Raw genomic sequence first — 19,125 nt, forward strand, 5'->3', positions numbered from 1 at the left:
ACTTACGATCTGGCATTTGGCTGGCTAAAGCGATCACTTTATACGCTTGTCTAACGTTCAACATTCTGCCCATTATTGAACGTCCGTATTGCATTGATTCTTAAAGTCTATATATATATATGCAATGGTCTCGAAACCTTCCACATGGAGGTACGATTTTTGATAGGCTTAGACTTCCATTGCATTAGCTAAATGCGGTAATTACTTCATTACAGATGTGGATAAAAACATATATTTATGACTATTCCAGCAATTTAGTTTTCTGTATGTATATGAATGAAGGCTCCGAAAACAATATTTTTTGAAAACTTATTTTTTTGGTTTCGAAATAATAAGTCACCATTTACTTATTTTGAGAAATACTTTTATGATCTTGACTCGACTATACGCACTTATATAAGATTGACACAAGAACTTTTTAAATTATGACACCAGAAAATAACTAATGCACTGAATGGGATGAGACTTGATAAGACTCAAAAAAACTTCAGCTTTCTACAATGAAAAACCATAAACGAAAATAAAATGACTTTTAAAAATAACGAATCGTACAACATTCACAAACCTTCTTGCATATCTCGATCGTATATCAATTTATTTTAAATATGTTACCCTTCAATTCAAATTTTTACGGAAAATTTCATAAACTTTATCTCAAAAAATGTATCTTTTTCATATAACAGAACTTTGTTTCTTTTATCATTTTTTAAACTAAGTTTTTGTTACCATTTTTTATTTGTTTTTCTATAAAAGTTATGATTTATTATAGATTTTAATTTAACTTAATTGTTGATCAACGTTCGACAGTTCAACTGTATTTTTTATAAAAATAAAAATGTAATAAACTGTAGTATAAACGAATAAATGACATCAATATAAGGGCATTCTTGAAATAATAAATATTATGTAATTACAAATGTATTGTATGTATATATCAACATACAAATATTTTTTAAAGCACGGTCTAAATTTTACAAAATCCCATTTTTCAAACAATTTTTGTATTTGTTTTTTTTTGTTTTTCAGATTTTTTTGTTTGTTTTTTTTTTGTTAGCTGGCGCCATGAATATGATGACTGATTTTTAGTTTGTTTTATTTATTTTATTTTGAAGTGCAATCTCGTCACTAAGTTTATTTTTAGTTTATTTTATGTTTTTAAAATAGAGAATTTTTGTTTATGACCAATTACATCACTTGTATTGTTTATTTCAGTTTATTTGATATTTTGATTTATTTCCTAAGGCCATGTAGTATTATTTGAATAACATTTTTAGAGAAATATTTTTAAAAATATATATTTATTGAAAGTTGCGGAATATGACGGGTCCACCTGTTAAATATTTTATTGTATTGATGTATTTGAATTGATTGTTAATAATTTATATTTGTTATTTATTGTTACTAACTATTTAATTTATACACTTTAATAAATTTATTTTTAAAAATTTAAACTGTATTTATTTTATCCCTTTCATATAAATACAAATATGATTATAAGCATTTTAATTTTAAGACCCTTATCTTTATTCGGTTAAAAATAAGAATTTAATGAAGAAATTAAAAAATATATATATATAAGTCTAAGTTAGTTATTATGTACGAGTGGGGTATTTATCGAACTAACTACTCAATTATAGAAACAGTATATTATATATATATTAAGAGGAACACCAAGAAATACTTGTTGTTTGATTCCTTTTTCCTTTGTCCACCTCCGTAGTGTAATGGTCAGCACGCTCGGCTACCGTTCTGGAGGTCCCGGGTTCGATTCCCAAGGGGGGTAAAATAAACATAAGTGATTTTTCCACTGTAATATTTATTCAATATTACCCTGGACTGGTACCTGAAGCGGAAGGCTGATCACCTTTCCTTCATGTGTAAACGATCAAGATAACACTGCGTTTATATGACGCAGTGCCCTATGCACCATTGGGTGCGGAAGAGGTTTTTTTTTTAAATTCTTTCGTATATTGGTTGTATTTTTGATAGATGTGGAATTTTGACTAATTATGTTACGAATTTGAAAATCAGTTCAGAATTCCAAAAATTATTATTAGGTTTTCTACAACTGGACACATGAGATGTATTCAGAATAAATTCAAAAACATCTTAAGGAGTGAGAGCCTTAAATAACATTATTATAATTCTACCTTGACCAGTTTTTTACTTTTTTTTACCATACACTTAAGTATTTACCCTACAGATAACTTATCAATTTAAATTATAAAACTTCATTCAAGAGAGAGGTATGGAGAGTAATTAAGAATGCTACTAAGTCTTTAAAAATCTAAAAGCTGTAAAAATCTATCGTTTTAGGCAGAAAACATCAGGAATGGTGGCGAAATAGTTCTCTCATGATTGCATAGGCTCTTTAACCAGTGTCTAGAGGAAAGTTTTACTCCCGTCGATTGGAGAAGGGTAGTTAGAATGCCTCTCTATAGGGGAAAGGGTTCTGGGTAAGGGATATGTAGAAAGAATGAGTGAGGAAAGAACGGTAAGACGAATTAATAAGGCAAATGTAGTCGAAAAAAAAGGAACAGAAGACCGATGAAAACTTTAGACCGGGGGGTATAATCAAATTTGTCAAATACTTGAAAGCAGTTGGGTCAGGAGTCGAAATAATCGGCGGGTGTGTATGAGAAGGTACACGAATGCGGAAGAGACGAAGAACGTTTGCAAAGAGAGAGTGGTATGGCGTTCTATTTTCTTAACCTACCCCTGCAGGGAAGCGGTGTGATGATTAGTTAGGTAATGAAATTATAAATACTTAGCCTTTTTTAATCAAGAATTTTTTTTATCACGAAAACCTACAACAGTCAGTAATTTAGATTTTATAAATTTGTATGGAATTAAACATGTTTTAAATTATTTATGACATATCGTGCAATGAGTAAATAATCTAATGTCTGAGGATAAATAATAATAAAAATACTAGTAAAAATATGGATTTAATGTCAGACAGCGGAAGCGAAACTAGCAGTGTAGGTACAACAGAATCCTGATACAAACCACAATATGTGAAAGGGAAGCATGAAGTTTACAAAAGAAGGATAAATAGAGTTTGAGTACGATCACACAGACGAATGTATGGCAAAACAATGTATGGTATGTGTTAGAATAGTGAAATGAAGAAACATGCTGAGCAGAGCTGAGATATATCAAAATCTTTAAAATGACATACGATATGGTTTGGACTTGAAACAAATGAATGAGAATACCCATAAAACAAATAATTTTAGTGAATGTTGTAAGAAATCAGAGCAGGGGAAGACCGAGAAAAACATACCATGACAAGTATTTCAAATACTTCAAAGTTATAAGGTCAGGAATCGGAATAATCAGCTCGTATGTGTGAGGAGATGCATGAATCTGGAAGAATCGAAAAATGTTTTTGAAAAATCAGAGTAGTGTAGCGTTTTATTTTCTCTGCTAACCCTTGCGGAGAAGCAGTATGATGGCTGAAAATAAAAATATTATATATATATTTTTCTGTACTTAACATAATATTGGCTTTATTTTTATTTATTAATTATTTGTTATATTTTCTCATTTGTTTATTTTACATATGCTTCTTACCTTATGTTTTTCTCATTTATTTCTTTTAAATAAGTTTATTTTGCCTATCTTTTTTACCAGTTTATTGTTTTTTATATTTTGACATGTATTTGTTTTGGTTATTTAAAAAAATATATTTTTTTTTTACTTTATTATTTGTTTTGAATATTGAAAGCATTAACTTTGTGGATAATCTTGATAAATTATTTCGAGAAATAAAAATACTTTGTATTCTGATCCACTCAGATTTTTATTTTACCAACTAGTTTCGGCAACAACCTGTTGCCCTCTTCAGGGTTACATTTATAACTTACAGTTATAAATGTAACCCTGAAGAGGGCAACAGGTTGTTGCCGAAACTAGTTGGTAAAATAAAAATGTGAGTGGATCAGAATACAAAGTATTTTTATTTCTCGAAATAATTTATTATTTGTGTTCCAGTCTTTTTAACCTTAATCCCATTTCCTAATATGAGAAATAGAAATTACTCATCGGGAATATTATATTTATATGATTTGTGTATGTAATATGTTTTGAAAAATGTATAAATAAGTAAATAATGTAATTATTTTTTATAATATACTTTTTTACATGTAAAGCCGTACAATTCCCGACAAATAAAATTAAATAAAATGTCAATAACAAAAATTATCAAATGACTTAAAATATAAGTAATAAAGTATTATAATAAATAAATATTTTTCTACAGACTGGTACCTAATATATTAGACTGATCACCTGACTAATAATAAAATGAATTAATAGTATAAATTATAAAAGAAAAAGGGCTTTGAAGGACCATATACGTAGTTACAAATGATTTCCTTTTGGTCGCCATAAAGGCACCAGAGATGGGATTATAAACCATCACGAGTTCCAAAAATTTTAAATATTCTTGAATCGTCACATGGTATATATTTTTTTTGGTCAATATTTCTCCTGCATGGCGTTAATTCAACAATAAATAAAATATATATTTATGCTTAATTTAATTAGTCAAAATGTAAATTTGTGAAAATATAATTATTTTAAACGGGTTTTATAAAATATTAAATAGAGAGAAAAAATGAAATATGTAGTCATAATTTATAAAAAACGCATCACTTTCAATCTCTCAAACAATTCGATAGCAATCTAGAGTAGTGATTTAAGTATATGTTAGCTTACATACATACAGTGATTTGGGTGTGTTTCTTGACGCATGTGATTAGAAATTATAAACCATGAAATAAATGTAATAACTTTAAATATCGTTGTTCCGGTAGAATAAGGTTTATTTTTGCATTGAAATTGGCAGTAAAATTATTATCTAGAGCGGGTTATTTAAACACCATAAAGTTGCGGCTCAGTACTGCAGATAATGGCTTCAAACTAATTGCCAACTAATTATTTAAATATAATAAATAATATTCCTTATCAGTAGGTACTCAAAATAAAAAATTAAAATGAAATTAATTAAAAACAGTCCAAAATAAAATCATAAATTGTCAGCTGGATATAACAAGCAAGAATAACAACATTTTGAGTGTGTCTAAATACTTGTTAACAAATCTGGATTATCTCCAATTAAAGTAGTAATTTTTCATATTATTTTTTGACATCTCATCAAAGATGAAGAAGAATATGGAAGTCTGGGAATTTACGATACATCTTCAAACCCTTATCCGCCCCCCAATGGTGCATAGGGCATATAAAAGCAGTGTTATCTTGATCGTCAACACACGAAGAAAAGGTGATCAGCCCTCCACTTTAGGTACCAGTCCAGGGTAATATTGAATAAATATTAGAGTGAAAAATCACTTATACTTATTTGACCCCCCCTTGGGAATCGAACCCGGGACCTCCAGAACGCTAGCCGAGCGCGCTGACCATTGCACTATGGAGGCGGATAAATGCACTATGGAGGCGAACTATACATATTTATATATAATATATATATATATATATATATATATATATATATATATATATATATATATATATATATATATATAGAACTTCTGAGAATTTGAGTAGTGTGGTTGTCTATAATGGGTAGAATTGGTGAATATTACACGAGTGTAAAGTGATAACTTAAACCAGCCTATGACGGTCGTCATCCCCGTAAATGACCAGACTTTCATATTCTTCTTCATATTTGATGTGATGTCAAATTAACTTAATTCCTGGATTATCAAAACAAATTAACTTAGTTATACTCTTCTTTTTATTCTTCTATATCAAAAAATAATAAGCAAGAATAAGATTTAAAAAAAAAAAAAAAAAATTTAAATCTAAAAAAATAAACTTTAAACAAGAAAAACATTACTGAAAACTCTAGTCTGGAGCATACTGTTATATGGAAGCGAAACGTGGACTATCGGGTAAGCAGAACGGGGGCGGCTGGACGCGTTTAAGATGTGGCGCATGTTGAGAATCCGTTAGTAAAAGCATGTAGGGAACAACGTGGTACTAAGCAGGGTTGGGGATTCTAGGCTGGATAACTAAATAAAGTAACCAGTAACCATGCTTTTTATAAGATACAAACTATAGAGTACGACCTAGTTTAAACTACATGGACCAAATTATCTACGACCGGGACACGGGACCATAACCTGAGACTTATCTTATAGGAGTTAATTTTTATATTATTTTTTGACATCTCATCAAAGATGAAGAAGAATATGGAAGTCTAGGCATTTACGGTTATTTAAGTAGTGTGGTTGTACATATTTGGTAGAATTGGTGAATGTTACACGTGTGATCACTTAAGCCAGCCTATGACGGTCGGTCAGCCCCGTAAATGCCCAGACATCCATATTCTTCTTTATCTTTGATAAGATGTAAAAAATTATATTTGTTATTTGTAAAGATCAATAAAAATTTGCGCGTACTTAAATGTTGTGTCAAAATTTCAGAGCAATCGGTGAATAATTTTACGAGATTTTGGAGTTCGATAAAACTTTTGTTTAATTATTAAATTTACATCGTTTTTCAACAATAAAATCACAAATTCACATTCACTTATCGTTTCATTTTTCCCAACACCATTATTTTCATCATTAATCTTGTTTTGTAAAAATTAAAAAAAATATTCATCAGAAAAACATTAACAAAACACAAAAAAAAATTATTTTCACTTTTTGGGAATATGTCGAAGAAAAGAAAATGGGCATTAACAAACAATAAAGCAACAAGTGAAAAGTTGTAATTATCCATATGTTATGTTGTAAACAATCATTAGACCTTCAGCGAAACACATGTTATCGAGAAATGCTCTCACTTTTGAAGATCATTGATAATAGCCTTTTTTATAAATGGTTCTATTCACAAAAATTACTAATTCGAGTGCCCGAATTGGCCATTGCAAATCGTACGAACGTAAAATAAAGCGATTTATTTTTTAACCTATTCACTCACCTTTTTATTTAAGGAATTAATCATTTTGTATAATTAAAAAAAAAGTTTTTTGACTGACCTAACTTTAATCAAAATTACTTCACTTAAGAGCTTTTAACATTAGGTTATTTTTATGATTTCTAAACACAGATGAAGTAAAATATGGAAGTCCTGAAATTAATAGGACTTACTACCTGTCACAGACTGGTTTAAGTTATCATTTTATACACATGTAGTATTCACCATTTTACTGTTACGATATTATCAATGATATATATATGTCGTATAAGTATGTATTAGGAGATGCATGAATTTTTGAAAATACAAAGTATTTTGGCGTTCTATTTTCAGAAAAACAGTGTTAAATAGTAAGTTAGTTCTATATGAATATCATCTACAGCACACTTAAAATCTTATTCTTAAAATAAGAGCTGAATCCAAAAAAAAATATGGTTGCAATAGCTTAATAAATTCATTCCCTTAAAATAAACACATTTCATAAGGTTTTAAATTTAAAATATGATATTGAAAAACAGAATCGAGATCGAAGATGTAGTTAGGTGTGGAATACAACGAAGAAGACAATGGTATGCGCATGTGATGAGAATGGAACAATCCAGATTTCTCAACATTGCATTGCATGGTCAACCCCAAAGAAGACGACTCCCGGGCTGCTTGACAGCTGGAAATCGACATTGCAGGTGGCTTATCCCTGAGAAGCAAGTAATAAAACAATTAATTAAGAACAAGCCACAAGGCTTACACCAAAAAGAAGAAGAAGATATTTTTGTACATTTATGTATTTATATGGGTATATTTTTTCTCGATTCTCATTAGTATCCTTACTGCCATCAAACCTCATCCTTTAGTTTTTTCTTCTACCTCCTTCCCTAAACTCCCTTTTTCCTTTGCTCTCCTTATTATCATCTTTTGTGATTATTGTGTTTTTTTTAAGTCAATTCGTAATTTGTGTTTTTTTTTAATATTCAAGTACTATCTACCCTTTGATTGCAAACAGCTTTATATGGTATTGAACGTTTTGATCAATATCACTAGTCTGTTTTTGGTTGGTTGGATGATATTGCTTTTTAGCAATAAGTCCGCCAATGTACTTATTTATTTTCTGTACATGAAGTTTAAATAAATAAATAAAATATTTTTTAGAATAGAAAATAGATTAAAATTTAAAAACTAGAAGTCAACGTGTTAAGATTTGGATATGAAGATTTTAAATACCTATTCAACACGTGTTAATGGAAAATTGATTTCATAGTTTCACTTTTTCTCTTTTAAGGTGAAAACAATTGAGAGGTTACTGTATGCTGTTTGCAATTAAACAATTTCAAGACCAACTTTTGAAATCATAAAACGATATGAAAGCATCTTTTTCGAGAACGAGTTTTCGATAAGTAGTTCAAGTCGATCGTTTTTCTTCTATATAATTTAACAAAAATGATGTAAATCTAATGATATAAAGCAATTCAGTCAATCTTTCACACTTTTTGTATTTGTAATATGTTTTGAACGCAGCAAATACATACATTAACTCTGTAAAAAAAAACTTTTACGTGTGAGTTTTATTTAACCGTTGAAAATCATTTTATTTAAAGATCAAACATACATGGATGATGCCTGTAATGATAAAGATGCAGCGTGTTAAATTTTTTAAGTGTTTAAAAATATATATTTTTAATCAGAAGTGAAACTGAGACTACTGTAATATTATTGCTACTTTGTTGATGCTGTCGAAATCGATGGTTTTGGTTAAAATATGGAAGACAGTCTATGAAAGAGAAAAAATATATAAATTGTGAGAAAAAATGGCTTGATACTAACTACTTCACCCTAAATAACATCAAAATTAATTCAATTTCAAATAACCTTTTTAACTTCCCTCAAACGCCTCTTAAAACTCTTCAAGCTATTTTCCTAAAATCCATAATGACTACGAGTATTTTAACGTTATAGTATATTTTACATGTTGATGTCCTGAATTAACGAAAATAGACAAAACTTAATTTTAATGTATGCAAATTGATAAAAACTAAGATTCGAATTTAAAAAGCCCTTATTTTATCCTCCCAAGGTCTACTCGTATATCTCAGAATTTAAGGGTTCCACCTTGTGGGGTCCTGTCTTGCAACACGTTTCCATTGCCATTTGAGTCTTGCTACGAATATCTTTTCTACATTTATAGTATGTTATTATTGGATAAGGTAATGCCAATGACACATTATCGTTTAGTGTTCATGTTGTCTGAGATACATTTTAAACAAATTACTACTCAAAACCATCTAGTAAAATAATCTTGACATACGCATTTAAAAATAACCCAAACATATATCTGGTACACTTAATGAAAACAAACATAGAACCACAGGATCACAACACAGAAATATTTCAAACAATATAAGAGTTTGGTTAAAGAAACTTTGAATTATATGCAAAAAGCTCCTAATTGACGATGTACGCAAAAAAATTAACCTTTATTTTTTCCAAAAATTAACAACGTATCATATAATATCACAACAAAGCAGCCTTGAGGTAGTATCATATGAAAAAGGCGTTATATGTTACATATGTAATAATGCTAAATTAAAACATTTTGAGTGTGTCCAAATACTTGTTCACAAAATCTGGATTGTCTCCAATTACATGAGTTATTTTCATATTATTTTTTGACATCTCATTAAATGCTAAATCAAATGCCCAGACTTTAATATTCTTCTTCATCATTGATGAGATGTCAAAAATAATAATGCTAAATTATTATTAATATTATTTTACTGTGTCACTTGCATATAGGTATCGTGTGTGATAGATACTTTGAGATGACATATTATGTATACTACAGACCATCACGCCATTTTTCCGCAAGGGTACGCAAAGAGGATGGAACGCCACACTCTCCAGTCCTTACATACACTCCTCGCTTCCTTCAAATGCATAAATAATAAACCATATCCGCTCCCTAGGTGGAGCATATGGAGTCCACAAACTGTCTCCAGGCTTTTCTGTCGGCTGCCAGGTCCCTTGCATCCTCCCAAGTCAGATCCGCCTCCCAAAGTTCTGACGAGAACTGCCGACGAATTGTCAGCAGTGGTCGTCCTGGGTGGTGCGAACCTGATGCCTTGTAAAAGAGGCAAGCTTGATTAAGGCTCTCAGGAGGCATGCGGAGTACATGGCCAAGCCAACTGAATCGCCTTTTCTTGACGACAGTTGTGACCAAGATTTGTTGCGTCCTACGCCTTATCTCTTCATTCCTCACAAAGTCAAACCACCGAACGCCTAAAATTCTCCGCAAACACCTATTCTCAAAGCTTAGTACAAATGCATACATCTGGTAATACTTGCCCTCCAGTTATGCAGACTTTTGACACCACCAGATTTTAGATTCTGATTTATCTGATCGTGCCAAATCTTTTTCAGCCGTCTTCGTTCTGTCTGTCCTCTCACATTTTTTATGTATTTAATGGATAAGGCTTGAAATGAAATAAAAATAATTACGGGAAATGTGAAATAGAAACTTCTCTTAGCTTGATATTAAAACAATATACCCACATTATTAAACCAGTCATAGTTTTCCAGTTCCGAGTATAGTTTCAAATAATTTCAAATTTTCGGAGTTATCTACCAGCCAAGATGAAACTTAAATGGGCTGTGACTATTTTATAGTATTTACGCTCCAAAAAATTGTCTAATGACATTACCGAAATTTCAATTGAGATCATTATTCTATCAAATTATTGAATGTTTTTTCTTTCGTTTACAGTTTTGGAGTAAATAAAGTTTTATTGAACAATACCAGTCAATCTTATTAGATTTATTTTTGTTTTTATTTCTTCTTTAGTTGGTATTTGTATGAAACAGAAACAATGTATCAATGATACTGAAAATAATGAATCTTAAAAAGAAATGAAAATTTTCGCTTTTATACTGATATAACTAGTTTTAAATATATTTTTCTTATCTATTTTTTTATTCAATTACAGTATTTATACTTTAATTTAAAAAAGAGGTTGAGATGATTTGGGCATGTGAATCGAATGGTACAAAAAAGTATTAGGCAAATATGGTTGATAATAGAAACAGAGGAAGACCGAGCAAAACTTGGAGGTATGAAGTATATCAATAACTTAAAAATGGTCATGTCAGTAGTCGAAATAAACGGCGGGTATGTATGACGTGATGCATGCATGTGGAATAGCAAAGATTGTTTACAAATACAGATTGGTGTGGCGTTCTATTCTCTCTGCCTACTGAGAGATAGAAGATGTCGTCAGGCGGGAAAGGTAGCGAAGAAGACAATGATATGGGCATGTTAGGAGAATGGAACCATAAATACTTCCCCACATTGCACTGCACTATCAACCCCAAAGAAGACGACTCCCGGACAAACCACATAAGAGATGAATGAATATCTGGGAACAACATTGCAGAAGGCTAATCACTCATAAAAACAGGCCACAAGACCTTCACCAACATGAAAAAAAATTATCTTATCTGTATTAAGTGGTGTTTAGGGCACTGCATAGGATCGAAATGGTGCCTTAATTATAAAATTAACTAAGTAACCTTCTCTCCACTTATCACGGAGATAGGGGAAGAAAGTGAAACGACATACAACTGTGTTTGCAGACATTCTTCGCCTCTTCCACATTCATGCATTTCCTCGTATTATATTTCCACTCCATGCCAGACAACTATTCAAGTTTTCTTCAGTATTCTTTTGCTCTAATTCCTCTGCGTCTAATCGACATCTTTAGACCAATCTAATGATGTCGATAACGACGAGAAACGGTCGCTGGTCAAATAATGTTTATGTGGAAAACAGTACAATACTTATGTAGTTTTATTTTATTATAAAAAATGCAGTTTCACCAAGATATGCCAGAACAAAACTTAAATCTTTATATAAAAGGTTAGTAATATTAGTATATTTTCTTGAATGTTTTTTTGCAGATACTTTAAAAAGTGGTTAAAACAAAGTTGTTTTATTTTATATCTATGAGATTTTTATGTCTACCGGACAGACATAAAAATCTCGGTGAATGATTATATATTAATATTACTAACATATTTTTGTAAAAAAATAAATAATTAAAAATTACTAACCACAAAGTAAATGCTTAAAATATTAATAATATTAAATGTTTCCTTATTTCACCATTCAAACATCTGAAATACATTTTTTTCCAAGGAAATATATATTTTTCCAAGGATATTTGAAGTAAAAACAAAGCTTTAGATACATATCGCTTTTGTTGAAATATTTAGTAAATTTACGTCACTTCTTTATTATTATATAATCTATCCACATTTCGAAGAAGAGAATCTTGTCTCCGTAGATTTCTCTTGTCGGGAAATTGGCATATTACATCCTTGGGTAAATCGCATCGGTCGTACGAAACGGTATCTCGATCAGAGTTAAATATTCCCCGTACCCAGGCAAGATCACTGGAGCATGAAATCTGAATAAACACCTCCGCAATTGTTCAGGCCACTTCAGATAACGCCAGTCCATAGAGAACCTTAGAACACCGGCCCGGGCAGTTCCGCTAACTTAAATTACATATTATTCCATCAAGAACAGCAATAAACCCTCGGACATGAATTAGTTTATGTATATCAAAGAACAGTATAATGAAGTACTACAAAACGCTATTACTCAAGTGTAACGAACAGTCTTTTGCTACGTTCGACAGCTAAAGGATGCACGTTGTTACTCGCATCGGTTCCGGTGAATACCCCCATATGCCAAAATTCATGTCACAGTAATTGATAGCAGTCTTTCGGCTTCCGATTCTATATAAAAAGATATCGATCTAGTTACTTTTTCAGTTCTAATTCGATTGCATAGGCAAGCGCACCGCGCCATGTTTTGATCTATCACGTGTCTGCGTGAAAGTAAACGCGAGTGGAGAGTGCTCAGTTAGTGGCATGCATCACACCGCAGTGTGACAATCATTAGACTTAATACCCGACGCGTCCTGAAAGTGCAACCATGAAGCGCCTGAAGCTCGAGTGTTTAAACTTTGACTCTTTCGTTCTCACTTTCGTTTTGCTGAGCTTTTTGAATCCTTGCGCGAACTCACAAGGATCAAATAATGCGAACACTCTTACGCGATTGTGGAATCTGAGTAGGAACAATGGTGCGAGAAGTTTCGATAGTTTTAATTCGTCTAATTTCAGTGCGTCGCCGCAAACAAATAAGAGGAGTTCAAGATTATCCACAACCTTAAACGATGAACAAAATCATTTTGGGACGTCATCACCATGGATTGCGAGAACTCCAAACCATGTTCTCAAATCAAGGATTGACAGTGCTAATGATACGCTCCAAAGATATCAACATTCGATACACAAGAAGCAAGGAGTTACAAGTGATCCTGTTATCGTTCTACCGTCTGATATTCTCATCAAAGATAATGACTTCAGTCCCAGGATGATTCCTTTGGAAGATGAAGATGATATTGTCATTAGTGGACAATCATCTGAATTTCAACCGATTGGTAGAAGTCTTAATGCTTTTAAAACAAGAACGAATGCAAAATCCTTAAAGCTTGATGATATCGCAGCAACTCGTCACAATAATAAAACATCAGGTCAGTAATTCACTAATTTGTTTATCGATTACATGGGCGGAAGCTTAACTAAAAAATCAAAAGCTTTTTAACTTTGATATTAACCATTTTACTAACTCAATTAACATTTTTTTTAAATAAAATAAAATCATTTATTCTTTTTATAAAAAGTGGGTTTTAATATTTTTTCGTATTTATCAATCGAATTTATAACAAACTAAAGAAGAACATTGCCTACTATTATTCGCTTAAACTAATAATATTTATTAACGAATTCTTTTATAATGTGAATATTATTAAAATTCAATAACTTCGAAAAGTTTCTTGTTTATTTATTTTATCTGTTAAAAACTTGGTTTATTACCATATCCATTGGTCAACTAAAAATGTTAAATGAATCGTAATCATAACCAGTTTTGTTTAAAAAAATAAAGTAACTTATAATTTTATAATCCAGCAAGTAATAAATTAATCGATTTAAAAGACCTCATCACACAAAAACAGGTTTAAAAGAAGTTACTAACTCGTGTTACTAACACGCCGTTAATAACACCACTTAATACTCTTGCCATAATTAAAATCTTTTATTAAATAATTATACCATCATCATTGTAATAAAAACAAAGTTATCTTGAGTAATATAAATAAGACTCGTTTATTAATTTGTAAATTAAAGTAACCATTTCACTCCACATCAATTCATTGTACATGCATTCATTGTACATGTTTAAAATATAAACAAATTCTCGCATGGCCATTGCGTATTCAATATAATACAGTACACACTATGGAATACAACTTATTGTAATCATTTTTAAGAAGAAAAAAAAGATTAATTGAAGTGAAAGAGTGAAAAATCAAGCAATCATTGTAAAACAAAATATGTAACAAATGAAAAAGATATATAGGAAAATTTGTAAGAAAATAAAATTTATGATAAAGGGGATTTTTTTAGGAATTCATTGATAAACCGACAGCTTACAGGAAAAATGAAAAAGCCTCTTCCTGCAAAACCATAATGTGGTGAATTGATAGTTCAATTTATTAGTAAAATAACTATCTGTATAATGAAAATCGTTGCCTTTTTGTGAGAATATTCCAGATTCTTCTTATTATTAAGTGAAAGCTTTTCTCAAAATGATGATAATCTCAGTAATTCACCTTATCAAATGCTCAAACTAATTACTCTCTCTAGGACTCTTGATATTCGATAAGGTGCCTCAAGCACTCAGTTGCGTAGTCTGGCACTGAAATTTTCATTTTAGTATAAAGTATATTATCTTATTCATTGATTCGGTGGATTAATTTTGTGGAAAACGCTTTTTTTTTAATAAAAAAATTAAAATCGTGCAAAAAACCCCTTTTGAGATTATTATTGTAAACATGACCAGTTTCGAGTACTACGATGTTCTCACCAACATAAGAAAATATGAAACTGCTTCATATTTTCACGCATTGATCAGATATCTGCAGTTTTTGAAACACCTCGTGGTTACATGAATTAACTCAAAAATGGTCTTTGCCAAAATTTTATTTGTTTATATATAGTTAATTTAGATCATTGGCTAAAAGATATGATGGAATATCAGATAGATCTGAAATAATTAGTTTAGAATATTTTTTTTGTTCTTTAGTGAATTTATACAATTTTTAACCATTGATTCGTGAACTTTCATTATTATTATTAACATAGAAACGACTAGGTCAACTTTATGTTTTTTTTCTATTTTTGAGATGACATAAAAATAATAAAGAGTTACTTAATCTCCTATTTCATCTGTTCTCCTTTTCTTAATATTGCCAACACCATTGAGAGAAATGGATGTATAAATAAAAACTAATTAAAACACAAAATAAAGTAAAACAATAAATTTGATACATTAAATTTATTACACTAAAAAATAACAATATCATACACTTTGCCGTTAAAAAAACATTTTTAATATGATTGAATAAACTCCTACTAGGTAATTTTTAAATGAAACAAATATAAAAAAAATATTGATGCTTATATAAAATTTCAATTTATTCAATTTGTGTATAATTCAAACTCAGATTGTGTCTTAGTCTACCAATAATTACCCATATTAGCCTTATTATTCATTCAAAAATATTCATACTATCGGATTCTATACGCATCTTCAATCATAAATTTTTAATTCACCATAAATATATTTTACATTTTTTACAGATACACACCCAAAGACAAAATGAATAGTAATGCACTTACACTCCGTAATTTTAGATACACACCATTTATCTAACAACCGAAATACTTGTAATTTGATATTAAATATAATAATCTATATATGCTCAATTAGGCAATGTTCTGGTCTAATTATCTTACTCATTTTATTTTAATGTTATCTGAGATGAAGATTTTGCCACGCCTTATAAATAATTTATATTAAAATTAGACCAAAATCATTAACATTAAGCTTTCACCATTCAGTTATAGGTAGTTTCTAATATAATTGAATTAGTCCGTTTATAGATAAGTAAAAAGTAATAGGCATCATGACAAACATATCCAATAATGTACGTTAACGTTATTCGATTTAATTTTAATATTTTTCTTAAATAAAACAAAAAGCTGTTCTCAATGTATAAATATAAGGGTATCATTTTTAATCAACTGCATATTTCAAATTAAAAAAAAATGTTAAAATGCTTTTAAAAATGTTTTTAGCCGACTTAAATGAAATTGTATAAGTTCACAAAAAAATGTATGGAAAAATATATAGAAGGTTTTTGTCGGTCTTTTTTTCATATATATATTGTAAATTAAATTAGTTATTTGTTTTTTTTTAATCCTTTTTTATTGTATAAGTATTTTCGTTATTTTTCTATGCCGAATGTACAATAAATTGAATAGCAATAAATATTGATAAACAAACCAGTCTGATGATGTCAGTTACGATGAAACACGATCGCTGGTCAAATTTATTTGGAAATAACTATTTAGTTATTTTATCATAAAAAAGCAGTTCCACCAAAAAATATCCTTACCTAAAAGCTTTAATAAAATTTAAGCTTTACACAAAATTTAACCCTTAAGATTCATTTGATAAAAATAGTAATAAGATAAAGCGTATCACCTAATAAACGTACATAAAAACACTTAATTGCATAGATTTCGAAACGCATAGAAATTCAGAATAGAAATAATTTTCAGATGATCGAATGGAGAAAGTAGAAATTGAAAAATGAAATGCGTTCGATTATTAGAATCGAATTACTTTTCCCATTGTTTCAATTAGTGTTATTACCATCACAACACCACTGCTGCCGTAAATATGTTGTACTTTATTATTATTTTGATTGCTTGACCGCAGTAGACTACTCTAAGCCGGCAATAATTTGTAATTATGTGGTTAAGCCTAAAAAATACATTACCTTTGTTTCAAATCTTCTATAAACAATCAAAAAGAAACACTGAAATTAAGTGTCATGTTTGTGTTGAAATATTAATCATTATATCTAAGCAAAAGTCGATAAGACTCGAAGATTAGATAAGAAATGATTGTTATTTATATAAAATAAGAACAGGAAATTTAATAAGGTTTTGTTAAATTATTTTTTAATAGGCTCTTATTATGTTTCAAACATCAAGATTAACCATTAATATTTTGGTTTGTTAATGTATTTATTTTTTGCCTCCATAATGAAACGGTTAGTACGTTTGACTACCACGCTTGAGGTCCTAGCTTCGATTCCTATGGGGGTCGAAATAAATATTGGAGTTTTACACTCTTCAATTTATTTCATAATATTTTGTAATGGTACCTGAAGTGTAGAACTAATAACCTTGCCTTCGTGTAAAAAACGATAAAATCAACATTACATGAATTTGATACAGTTTCCTATACACCAATAGGTGCAGATGATGGGGTCAGTATTTATTTTTGTTCTTTTTTGGGTTAGATTCCAAGGAAAAGAAAACGAGTATCGGTTTTTTCTTCAAATACCTGAAAAAAACACACTGGATTTTATTATTTATTTACATATTTGGCATTTAAATGGCTTCAAGGAAAAAAGTTGTCCATTTGAATATAAACATAAAACACTTAAGCAATACGATTTTTGAGTTTATTAATGTAAACACGAATAGTTACTAGAACTACAGGTGTTATCAGTCACAAATGAAAATGCAAAACTGATTTATATTTTTACCTATAGAACATCCGCAGTTCTCAAAACTAGTCATGTTAACATTAGTTAACATAAAAGTGGTATTTTAAAGGATGTTTTTTTTAAAGGTATACAAATTCAAATTTTCCGCAATAAATTGATGGTGGCACCCACCGTCACGTGTTGCGCCATTTTGTTGAAACCTTAGCTCTGTCACATCAGTGCCACTCAACTGAGGTACAAAGAAGTCATTAATCATAGTTCTGTAGCACTCTCCATTGACCGTAACGTTCTGACCGGCATCGTCTTTTAAAAAAATATGGGCCAATGATTCCACTTGCTCATAAAGCACACCAAACGGTGACTTTTAATGGATGTAAGGGCTTTTCGACAAAGGTTTCTGGGTTTTCTCCACTTCGAATTCGGCAATTCTGCTTATTGACATAGCCATTTAACCAAAAACGTGCCTCATCGGTGAACAAAATTTTGCGATGAAAAAGAGGATCAACCTTAATATTGTTTACGGCCCATTCACCAAACCTACGACTTGCAAAATCACAAAACGTACTGACTACAAATCAACTGTCAATTGTCAAATTGACAGTCTATAGAATAAAAATTTCCGGTTCAAAAACCAAACCTCTAAAAAAAACAACCTACAAAAGTATTTTATTTTTATATTTCAATTTGCTTTTTAATGTTTACATTTTCGTAAAACCTCTTATTATGTGTAAGCTAGAAGTTAAAACTGCTACATTTCATTTTATTTATAGCCCTTATCCGCACCTAATGGTGCATAGGGCACTGCATCAAATTTACGCAGTGTTATCTTGATCATTATTTACATGAAGGCAAGGTGACTCTTGCGCTTCAGGAACCAGTCCAGGGTAATATTAAATAAATATTACAGTGTTAAATCACTAATATTTATTTTCACCTCCCCCCCTGGGAATCGAACCCGGGACCTCCAGCACGGTAGTTAAACACGCTGACCATAACACCACGGAGGCGGACACTGCTACATTACGTAGGTAAATAATAATGTAAAGAAGAGGATAGCGCATGAATGCAGGATTGCGACGTGGAATGTAAGAGGACGTATGGATGAAAAAATGAATGAACTGTGTGATGTAATGGAAAGTAAGTGTTTGGATTTGTTATGTGTGACTGAAAGCTGGAAAAAAGGTAGCGGATCGATGGAACGTGACGGCACTTTGATTCTCTGGTCTGGACTCCCGGAGTCAGATAGAGCTTGTCGGGGCGTCGCCGCGTTTCTATCACCCAGGATGGTAGAATGTATGAAAGAGTATGTGTTCGTCAACGCAAGACTCATGTTTGTCAGATTCAAAGTCGGGTTAACAAAGCTACTTGTTTTAATAGGATATGCCCCCGTCAACTCCGACAGCGAGTCTGAGAAGGATGAGTTTTGGTTGAATGTAATGAGTGTGATGAATGGAAAAATGAATAATGAAAAGGT

This window comes from Brachycentrus maculatus, unplaced genomic scaffold (assembly GCF_059751285.1).
Source record: "Brachycentrus maculatus isolate JH-2025_06_01 unplaced genomic scaffold, ASM5975128v1 h1tg000102l, whole genome shotgun sequence".
Lineage (NCBI taxonomy): Eukaryota > Metazoa > Arthropoda > Insecta > Trichoptera > Brachycentridae > Brachycentrus > Brachycentrus maculatus.